The 11,427-nt window shown below is 45.7% G+C and overlaps 2 protein-coding genes across 2 annotated transcripts in view; one reads left to right on the top strand and one right to left on the bottom strand.

Moving 5' to 3' along the window:
* The window catches only part of Ccr3 (chemokine (C-C motif) receptor 3), a 4,902-nt gene extending 2,820 nt beyond the window's left edge, over positions 1–2,082 (bottom strand). The window contains exon 1 of the mRNA XM_013030273.1: positions 2,037–2,082. The gene's annotated coding sequence lies outside the window, so the exon portion shown is untranslated. The remainder of the gene's footprint in view (positions 1–2,036) is intronic.
* Positions 2,083–11,080: 8,998 nt separating this feature from the next.
* Positions 11,081–11,427, top strand: part of Ccr1 (chemokine (C-C motif) receptor 1) — a 3,827-nt gene continuing 3,480 nt past the window's right edge. The window contains exon 1 of the mRNA XM_013030263.1: positions 11,081–11,137. The gene's annotated coding sequence lies outside the window, so the exon portion shown is untranslated. The remainder of the gene's footprint in view (positions 11,138–11,427) is intronic.

Below are 11,427 nucleotides of genomic sequence, written 5' to 3'. Positions count from 1 at the left end.
TGTGAGACTCTTATCTCCAGTAAAACCACCAGAAAACCAGAAGTGGTGCTGTGGCTCTAAAAATGGCAAAGAAAAGGAAAGAAAACCCTCTTTGCCTAAAACAAATATCATCCAAATGGCAAATTATCCAAGGTGCTGTATCTCTAAAGTTCTTAATCCACTCTGCAAAATTTCTTTCAGCCAAGTGGGAAGGTAAATATATTCTTGACACAGGCTCATTTCAACAGGAGTCCATCAATATGGAAAAGTTGTAAGAGATCTTAGTTGGCCAACAGAGATGGGTCTGGGAGCTGTCATTGGGGGAATTATCATGTATTTCATTGCTGAGGATGATTGTCATTGACATAATTGGCCTTTCCTATTTCTGTTTCTGTTGATCACCTGTGGGGGTGAACATCCTTTGCTGAATTTATCTGCTTTTTCTTTTTTAGTCTGTTGTAGGGCTTGAACTCTAAGCCTGGGCGCTGTCCCTGAGCTCTTCAGCTCAAGGCGGCGCTCTACCACTTGAGCCACAGCGCCACTTCTGGTTTTCTGGTGGTTCATGGGAGATAAGAGTCTCATGGACTTTCCTGCCCGGGCTGGCTTTGAACTGCGAACCTCAGATCTCAGCTTCCTGAGTAGCTAGGACAACAAGCGTGAGCCTCTAGCGCCCAGCTTGAATTTATCTGCTTTTGTTTATTGGGTCCTACAAAGGGTTCAAACTTCCCTTCAGAGAAACAACCCGGCTTGTGAGAGTCAATGGCCACCTTGGGAAATGAGCAGCAGGTATACCCCCAACTACCATCATGCATGCACTAGAAGATCCCCCCGATTCTAGCACATTCTCATGAAATACTCATCAAATGATACCCTCTCCCCTCCATCCTCAGACAAAATAAGGGTTTCCATAGGAGTTTGTAGGGGGTTCTATCTCAGGAAGCTGAGATCTGAGGATTGCAGTTCAAAGCCATCCCGGGCAGGAAAGTCCTGGAGACATTTAATTTCAATAAACCACCAAAAAAGTCACAAATGGAGCCATAGCTCAAGGGGTAGAGTGCTAACCTTGAACAAAAAATAAAAGCTCAGGGGAAGCCACCAGGTTCTGAGTTCAAGCCCCAGAACTAGCAGAAAAATAAACAAAAACATATATTGGTACACATCTCTATTGCACACATAAAAATGTAGATCTGTATATACATACACACAAATATACATGCATACTAAAATATAAATTATATTTTCACTGAATTTCTTCCTATCTTTATTTATTTATTTATTTATTTTGCCAGTCTTCGGGCTTGAATTCAGGGCCTGGGCACTGTCCCTGAGCTTCTTTTGCTCAAGGCTAGCACTCTACTACTTGAGCCACAGTGCCACTTCCGGCTTTTTCTGTGTATGTGTTACTGAGAAATTGGACCCAGGGCTTCATGCATGCTAGGCAAGCACTCTACCACTGAGCCACCTTCCCAAGCCCTTCACTAAAGTTCTTAAAAATCAATATCAACAAACACAAACGACTTAGCAGTAACCCTTTTGAAGTGGTTATGATCTTAATATTTGGAGAACTTATGGAAGTTGAACAGTTTCAAAAAGCCAAGTTCAATCAATCAATCAATCAATCAATAAGCCAAGTTCAAGCCTGGCGCTAGAATCCTAGCTACTCAAGAGGCTGAGCTCTGATGATCACATTTCAAATCCAGCCCAAGCAGAAGAATCCATGAGACTCTTATCTCCAATTTAATCGGGGAAAAGCTGGCCAGGGGAGCTGTGGCTCAAGTAGTAGAGCGCCAGCCTTGAGTATAAAAAGCTAAGCAAGAGATGCGTGCAAGCCCCTGAGTTCAAGCTCCAGTACCAGAATGCGTGCGCGCGCGCGCGCACACACACACACACACACACACACACAGAGAAAAGCCAAATTCAGATGAGGGTGACAAGCAAGCATGTTCTAATGTAGGCAGGAAAAAGGAACAAGAAAATCAGAAGAGAGCAAAGAGGAAAATGGGTATAGGTAGCAACACTGATTGATTCCCTTTTTAAACAGGTAACCTCCGGCCTACCTGGAAATAATCTTCTAAATAAACCACCTCTGCAGCCTTTTTCTCTCTCCTTTTTTGAAGGAGAAGTAAAAGAAGACAAGAAGAAAAGTTGATTCTGCAGTCAGTGGTAGATGAGCTCTTATCACTCGTGAAACGTGAAACGGAAGATAACCGTGGGTAACCATTGGTAGATAAGTTCTCACGGCTAATAATGAAGAACACAACTTAGAGAGTAAATAACACCACTTCCCATTTTACCAGGAAGTAACCAGAGGCGGCTAAAAGATGTGACCTAGCAGGAGAGGGAGGAGATTGCTTCCAGGTGTGCCAGTTACCTAGGTAACACAGATACTGGGCAGAAAGTTAGGCAAGAGCTACAGAGATGTCTACACACAGGGACTACATGGCCCGGAGCAGACCTTAACATTCTAGCCTTTTGATCACTATGAGAAAGAGCGCAGATTCTCTCTGGTTACCTCCTTGGATGTCAGAGGTAAAAGGTGGAGATGTGATCTCCTCTGGGAGGAAGCAGCAGGCAGCTACTGTCTCTTGGTGGACAAGGTCTGGACAGAAAATTAAAAAATTGGATGACTGGGGTAGACCGGCTAGTTCTTATAGGGTCAGGTAACAAAGACAAGAATGTAGACAAGTGAAGACGGGCAGGCTACTTAACTTCTGTTGACTTTCTGCTGATGTAATATCAGCTCCTTTTATTCCTCTCCATGGTCCCTTGTTCCCCAGACTGGCTGAGTCCCAGGGATCTAGATGCTTATTGCTGGGGTGGCTCATCCAAGTTGGTATTCCTGGAGTTTTGAACTCAAAGCCTGGGCATTGTCCCAGAGAACTTCTGTTCCAGGCTAGCACGTTGAGTTACAGTATCACTTCCAGTGTTTGGCAAGTTAATCAGAGATAAGCATCTCTTGATCCATGCTTCCAGACTGGCTTTTTTTGCTGGTTAGTTCGGAGATGGAGGGCTCAGGGATTTTTCTGCCCAGGGGTTGGCTTTGAACTGTAATCTTGGCCATAAAAACCCTTTATTATTTCCAAGGAACAAGGAGATCAAATAGAAGTAAGTAGAGCTTACCCGCGCCTTGTCAAGAATTAACCAACAAATATTCTGCCATGACAAAACTCGGTAGATGTGATGGGCTAAGTTTTAGCACAGATATAGTATTGATTTCTGGTGATCCTAACGAGGCCTAAATCAAGCAAAGTTCACTACATCTGTTTCGCTAGCATAACATAGCCAGGTCAGAGTGGGTCAGATTGCAAATCTAATACTACAAAAAGAATGTCACACCAGAGTCTTAGTGTTTGCAAATCCAAAGCAATCTTTCACCAAGAATCAGCTACCTGTGATAGAGTCAAGCTAGAGTCTAGTATTTTTTTTTTTAACCATGGTGGAGGTATTCAGGATGGTCTAGGAGGAGTAAGACCTGTCTTCCAGATTGGAAGAGATGGACTGGATCTGGTCTACATGGAGACTGGCTGGTACAGAACTACGAATCTAAACTGAACACACTTCAGGAATCTCAGACCATTTAAGCCAAGTCACTCGATTACAATGCCAGATAACAAGTTTACACAGACACTGACATACATACATAGGTGCGCACGTGTGCATACACACATTGTGCACGTTAAGTTTTACAGTGTGCAAAAATGAATAGGCATCTATCCTGAACAACAGGAACCAGTCTACAAGGACACATGCACCTCCATGTTTATTGCAGCACTGTTCACAATAGCCAGGATATGGAAACAACCCAGATGTCCCACCACAGATGAATGGGTCCAAAAATTGTGGTATCTATACACAATGGAATATTATGCAGCCATTAGAAATGACAAAATAATGACATTTGCAGGGAAATGGATGGAACTAGAAGAAATCATGTGGAGCGAGGTAAGCCATGAGCAAAGAGACAAACGGCACATGGTCTCCCTGATAAGTGGATGTTAAATCCAAAATGTTAGGTGATAGGACAAAAATTAACAGGACTTAAGAAACAAAGGACTTCCACTCATCTGGTCGAATCACTACTAAATAACCCCATGCTGCTGATCACATATATGGTACATACTTGCACACCGGAGGGAAACCAGGAGGCTGGCACAGAACTAGAGGGAATCAGGGAAAAACATACAACAGTTGGATCCATCAGCTGCACTGGACATTGACCAAAATGAACTAAGCCACTCAATGTCACTGAAGGGAAGGAGGGAACAAGTGGAAAAGAGGGAACAGCTGACGCTATGCAAAACAAAAGAAATGTACATATCACCCAATGTGGAAGAAATAACTGTATTGCAAAGCTCATAGAACTCATAAATGTTATAGACCACGATAGACATTTGCCCCATGAAAGTTAGAATGTGTTTGTGACTTTAACTAAACATCACTATCCCACAATGCTGTGCAATTTGGGAAATTATGTAACCACTTAATCACAATAAAAAAAATTGAAAAAAAAAAACGAGTAACGGGCCGTAGACTCAAACTTGGTGGAGCTTTACTGAGGAAGCAAGCAAGCAGACAAGCAGACAAAGAAGCAGAAAGGAAGGGGCACCCTCTAACAGATTGTGGGCGCTCTCAAGGAAAGACAGAGAGAAAGAGAGATTATAAGACAAGGAAAGTTACTTTTCTAGAAGAGAGGTCTGGGAGGGAGAGGTGAAGGACTTAGCAAGACACAGATCAGACAAAGAAAACCTGAACACATGGAAACTGATCATTTTCATCTGAGTCCCTGCATCATATGTAAGGGAAATGAAATATACTAGGTTTCATGAAGTACCTGCTAGAGTAGGCCATACGCTATTCAGGCAGGAAAAGAGGTTTATTTATCAGACTTCTGCCCCCATAGAGCATGTCCTGTTTGCTGAAACCTTTCAGTAATCCTGTAGAACGTGTGTGTGTGTGTGTGTGTGTGTGTGTGTGTGTGTGTGTGTTGTGTTGTGTTGTGTTTTAACCCTTATCAGAGGAGGAACTGTGGCAAAGGGTTAAGCAAACAACCCACAATCACAGAAGAAAACAGCAACACCCTTCCTGGACTCAAAACGTTATCAGATTCTCCTCTCTAGCCCCTCACCTAACTGTGTGTGTTTTCCAGCCTGGGAACATCCACCTGGCCTGAGGGTTTTGGGGGAATCAACTTTAAACTTCCATTACATCCTGAGAGTCTGAAACTCAGCCGCTTATTTTATTTGGCCATTAACAACGGGGCTTCAACTCAGAGCCTGCGTGCTGTCCCTTAGCTTTCTTTGATCAAGACTCATGGTCTACCCGCTTGAGCCACAGCTCCACTTGCAGCTTTTTTGGATGGTTCATTGGAGATAGGAGTCTCCCAGACTTCTCTCCCCCGGGCTGGCTTTGAACCTGGATCCTCAGATCTCAGCCTCCTGAGTAGCTAGGATGACAGGCGGGAGCCACCAGTGCCTGGCTTTGTTGCCAGGTGGTAAACTTCGACTCTAAAACCTAGATAGCTAGGAGGGGAGGGTTTAAGTCAGCCCTAGGAGATAAAAGTTATTTCCTTACTTACTGTATTCTCTGCTTTCTAAGTAGGCATTAATCTTAAGAGAAACGATGACCTTATGGACAGAGAGCAATTTAAAAATTGGAGAGAGACATTTTTTTTTTAGGAAAGGAATCAAGGGGCTGGGAAGGTGGCTCAGTGGTAGAGCACTTGCCTTACATGCCAAAGGCCCTGGGTTCGATTCCTCAGCACCACATAAGCAAAAAGAAAAAAGCCGGAAGTGGTGCTGTGGCTCAAGTGGTAGAGCACTAGCCTTGAGCTGAATAGCTGAGGGACAGTGCCCAGGCCCAGGCCCCATGACCGGACCCAAAAAAACAAAACAAAAAAAAAGAAAAGAAAAGAGATCAAGAGAGTGGGGTTGGCATGCTATCCCAGGAGAAAAATGAAGCTGGCACCCCATTATTTTGAAAACAAAAGAAAGAGAGAAACTGAAAAATTAGGCTACAGGTGAGAAAGAATTCGAGAAGGTAAGGAAGAAATGTTGTGGGTTTGTTGTTTCTTGGGTTTTTTTCTTGGAAGGGGCGGATGTTGTGGTTTGGTTTTGTTTTTCTGGTCCTAGGGCTTGAACTCAGGACCTGGGCGCTGTCCCTCAGCCTGTTTGTGTTCAAGGCTAACACTCTATAGCTTGAGCCACAGCACCACTTTTGGCTTTTTTTGGGGGTGTACTTTATCCAAGAGAAGTGTAGCTCACAGGGACTTTTCCACCCAGGCTGGCTTCAAACCACAATCCTTCGATCTAAGCCTCCTGAAGTAGCTAGAAGGTTAGGCATGAGCTACCAGCACCCGGTTGTTTTTGTTTCTTAAGATATTTTGAAGCTGTGTACCAGTGGCTCACACCCATAATCATCTTAGCTACTCAGGAGGCTGAGATCTGAGAATCAGAGTGCAAAGTCACCTGGGCCGGAAGGGCCATGAGATTCTTATCCCCAAGGAACCAGCCAAAAGCTGAACTCGGAGGTGTGGCTCAAGTGGTAGAGCACTAACCTTGAGCACAAAAGTTCAGGAACAGCATTCTAATCAAAAGAAGTCTAAATGGACTCCCCTGTGCGCTCTTTCTCTCTTTCGCTCTCTCTGTCTCTTTGTGTGTGTGTGCATGAGAGAGAGAGAGAGAGAGAATGAGAGAGAGTGTCATGGGTCTTGAACTCAGGGCCTGGATGCTGCCCTTAGCACTTTTGCTCAAGCCTAGTGCTCTACCACTTTGAGCCACAGCTCCATTTCTGGGTTTTGAGTGGTTGATTGGCAATAGAATCTCATGGCCTTTCCTACCTGGGCTGGTTTTGAACCCTGATCCTCAGATCTCAGCCCCCTGAGTAGCTAGGATGACAGGTGTGAGCCACTGGTGTCTGGCTTCTATGCCTTTATGTCTCTTTTTCTGTCTCTACCTCTCTAGTTCTTTCTCTCTTTTTCTGAGCCTCTCTCTCTCTCTCTCTCTCTCTCTCTCTCACACACACACACACACACACACACACATCTACTTCAACTAGCAAGCGCTTACACGAACTATTACTTAGCATCTAGTAAGACAGAAAAGATCTTGACAAAGATGACCCCATACAATAAAACACTATCCATCAACTAGTCCACCAATCTATTTGCAATCTAAGAGTTTTAAAACAGGGCATGCAGTACCATAACCCAGGCTAGATCATGAGGGGAACTTTGTCCAACACTTCCTTAAAATACTCTTCCCTCCCTCATTTAAAATCATATGGGTTTCTTGACAGTCTCTACCACCAGATAGCTCAACACCAGAAAAGTAGGAGAGCACTCTTGAATGATAAGGAACTAATGTGAGAATGAATGTCTTGTTCCCCAATTCAGCAAGGTAGGTCAGGGGTGAAATGATAAGGGGGAAGGGGGGAGGGCGGGTCAGTCGTGGGACTTGAACTCAGGGCCTGAGCTCTGTCCCTGAGCTCTTTTGCTCAAGCCTAGCACTCTACCAATTTGAGCCACAGCACCACTTCCGGGTTTTCTGGGGGTTCATTGGACAGAAGAGTCTGATGCACTTTCCTGCCTGGGGTTGGCTTCGAACCAGGATCCTCAGATCTCAGCCTCCTGAGTAGCGCGGATGACAGGTGTGAGCTATCAGCACCTGGTTAAAATGAGGAAATCTTTTGTTCTTCTTCAACCCCCAATGACAATTGCAGCAGAGAAGGAGAGAGGTACCCCCTCACCTTTATTCCCCCCCAACCCCACTCCCAATAAGGGAAAACAGACCCCTATGCGCAAAAGAAATGGAGTTTTCTTGCCCAGAACATTCATGGTCATTTGAAGTTCCTTGTAGGAGATAGGAAGTCTGCTAGAAGGCCCAGAACTCTTCTAATTGGCTGGCTGCACGCCGTGGTGGGAATTGGGACCAATTGGGACCATGAATTCTCCAGTGCCCGGCCTTCCTGTCTCATTCAGAGCAAAGGTGACTGGGTCTGAGAGGAAACTACCCAGCAGTTCCCCATGCAAGATGTTCCAGCCCTCTCTTTTTCCCCCCTTTTTTTCTTTTTTTAATGCTAGTCCCGAGGTTTGAATTCAGGGCCTGGGTGCTGTCTCCAAGCTTGTGTGCTCAAGGCTAGTTTTGTGTTCTACCACTTGAGCCCATTGCTCCACTTCTGGCTTTTTGGGGACTTGTTGACATGAAGAGTCTCACAGACTTTCCTGTCCAGGCTGGCTTCGAACCAAGATCCTCTGATGTTCAGCCTCCTGAGTAGGTAGGATGACAGGCGTGAGTCACTGGGACCTAGTATTTCTGTATCTGTGACAGATGGAATTTGATCTCTCTCTCTCTCTCTCTCTCTCATGATCATAGGAACTCTGATGACTTTCCAAATCATGGCTGCTGGATATGGTATGGTACTTGTAAACTGACATGTTTATAAAACCCCTTTGTAAAACTGCTTAAAGATAATAATAATAATAATAATAATAATAATAATTGCAGTAGGACATCAGTGGCTCACATTTGTAATCCTTGCTACTTAGGAAGCTGAGATCTGAGGATTGAAGTTCGAAGCCAGCATGGGCAGGAAAGTCCATGGGACTAGTCAAAATAAATAAGAAAAATAATAATGAATAGGCTGGGAAGGTGGCTTAGTGGTAGAGTGCTTGCCTAGCATGCATGAAGCCCTGGGTTCGATTCCTCAGTACCACATCCACAGACAAAGCCAGAAGGGGCGCTGTGGCTCAAGTAGTAGAGTGCCAGCCCTGAGCAGAAGCATCTCAGGGACAGTGCCCAGGCCCTGAGTTCAAGCCCCAGTGTACACACACACACACACACACACACACACACACACACACGAGTGATTAAGCCTGGGATGCACCTGTCACTCTAGCATAGACTTGCTGTGCAAAAAAGATCATTACAGGCTCCTCCATTCTTGCCTGCCTCCCCTCCTCAGCAACTCTGGGCGAGCTGCTCCGAGGGTTCAAGGGCTCCACGGCTGTACTTTCTGACAGCGGCTAAAACAAAAGGCACAACCGTAGTCAGGCAGATTTAGAACAAGGGAAAGGCAGGAAGGAGGCTTGGAGCCCACCACTGTGAGCTCTTTTGAAATTTATAGATAGGGGTTCAAATCCTGCCCCCTAGCGGCTGCTTCGTGCATCTCCCAGAAACCTGCAAAGCTCTGCCCTCCAGGGGACTCCTGACTTCCCTCGAGTGACCCAGTCCCTGTCTCCCCACCGTCAACTCCCACCCATGAGCTAAAGTAGGGAAGAGTGGTCCTGAAGAGTCTCACGGACTTTCCTGCCCAGGCTGGCTTTGAACCTTGATCCTCAGACCTCAGCCTCCTGAGTCACTAGGATTGCAGGTTGTGAGCCACACTAGCTCCTGGTTCACCATCAACTGGTTTGTTTTGTTTGTTTGTTTGTTTATTTTGCTGGTCCTGGGGCCTCCACTCAGAACCTGGGCGCTGTCTGTGAGTCTCCTCGTGCTCAAGGCTGGCATTCTACCCCTTGAGCCACAGTGCTACTTCCCGCTTTTTCTGAGTCTATTATTGGCACTAAGAGTCTCACAGGAACTCTTCTATCTGGGTTTGGCTTCAAACTGCAATCCTCAGACTTCAGCCTCCTGAGTAGTTGGGATGACAGGTAGGTGAGCCACCAGCTCCTGGCTTCCATGATCAATTCTTAACATGGTTAATTGCACACCTAGTAAGTGTAGACACAGCATGTCCAGAAGAGGGCGCTCCAGCTCTTGGGGTGCTAGGCTCCACCTCTGCCTGGCAAATCCTCTCTTCTTAGATTTCATTCTGGAACTTGAACTCCATATCCAATGCTTTCACACCTTGGCTGTCACTCTACTGCCTGAGACACGTTTCCAACCTCTCTTTCTCTCTCTTTTTTTTTTCCCCTCCCTACATTACAGTTTCAATGTCCGGGCTGCACTCTCATCTAAACAAATCATAATATCTGAGGAGGAAAGATTCAGGCCAGTAGCTTTCTGTTGTTGTTTGTTTTATTTCGTTTGTTTTACTTTTGTGCCAGTCCTGGGGCTTGAACTCAGGGCCTAGTGTGTTGTTTCTTAGCTTTTTTTTTCCTCCCCTAACTCAAGGCTGGTGCTCTACCACTTGGATCACAGCTCCACTTCGGGCTTTTGTGCTGGCTCATTGGGAGATAAGAGTCTCACAAACTTTCTTGTCCGGGCTGGCTTTGAACTACGATCCTCAGATCTCAGCCTCTTGTGTAGCTAGGATGACAGGCATGAGCTCAGATTTTAAGTTATTGTGGCCCAACATGGTAGAATGCTAGCTTTGAATCCTGAGCTCAGCTCAAGGACAGCACCCAGGCCCCGAGTTCAAACCCTACCACTTCCAAAAATAAAAAATGGGAGAAGAGCCAGTGAGTCCTGAGCCCATGGCTCATGCTGTCATCCTAGCTACACAAGAGGCTGAGATCTGAGGATTGTGGTTCAAAGCCAACCCTCTCAGTTAAGTCTGTGAGACTCTTCTCTCCAATGAACCACCAGAAAACCCGAAGTGGCGCTGTGGCTCAAGTGGTAAAGCGCTCACCTTGAGCTGATGAGCTGTGGGATAGTGTCCAGGCCCAAAGTTCAGGCCCCCAGGACTGAGGAAAAAAAAAAGTGTTCCTACTAACCACCAGAATTCTGCAGAATTCTGTGCCTTGCCTGCACATGACACTTACCCATGGCATTGTTCCATGAGTTATACGAACAGCTCATTGGACCTAGCCTGACTCAAGTGCAACCTCATAGCATCCTGCCCAGCCCCTGAGGACAGGGTTCCTGGAGAGAAGCCAACATTGGAGCAAGAACATTGGAGGAGATCATCGGAGCAAGAGAGACACATTGATCGATCATCACAGAAGGCAAGTTGCTCTGATAGGGATCTGCGTGTGAGTGACACTCCTGCCGGTGAACTTGAACTCCAGAACCAGATCATGGGTGACTGAGTGTGGCCTATTAGTAGGCAGCCGACCGTACAAAAAGAGAACTTCACCTCCTCCCACCCCATAGGTCCCACAGTTGTTCAGAGTCCAGATTTACTTCATCTAACAGGAAGTCAATACTTCCTTCTTGCTCAGTACCTTGAATCTTGAAATTCATCAAGCCTTTTCAAAGGACAGGAGAATAGCCCTGAGCAGGTAAGGGGCATTTTGTCTGTTCTGTGTTGTCCGTTATCACTGCGGTGGACTAGTTCTTGCTTAAAGATTTTTATCTATAAAGCAATCGTGAGTGGAGCAATGCTAACAACACTGAGTGATTTGTAAGGTTGGGGGGGGGGTCAGGTATTAAATAGTTTTGTTTTCTGTTGGGTTGTTTTTGCTTCAAAGAAATGCATTCTTCATTTTGTTTTGCTTTTGGGTCTGGTTGTGGGGCCTGAACTCTGGGCCTGGGCGCTGTCCCTCAGCTCTTCAGCTCAAGGCTAGTGCTC

This window comes from Dipodomys ordii, unplaced genomic scaffold (assembly GCF_000151885.1).
Source record: "Dipodomys ordii isolate 6190 unplaced genomic scaffold, Dord_2.0 Scaffold128, whole genome shotgun sequence".
Lineage (NCBI taxonomy): Eukaryota > Metazoa > Chordata > Mammalia > Rodentia > Heteromyidae > Dipodomys > Dipodomys ordii.
Note: the sequence above shows the minus strand (reverse complement) of the source record. Positions and strands in the feature narration are given on the sequence as shown.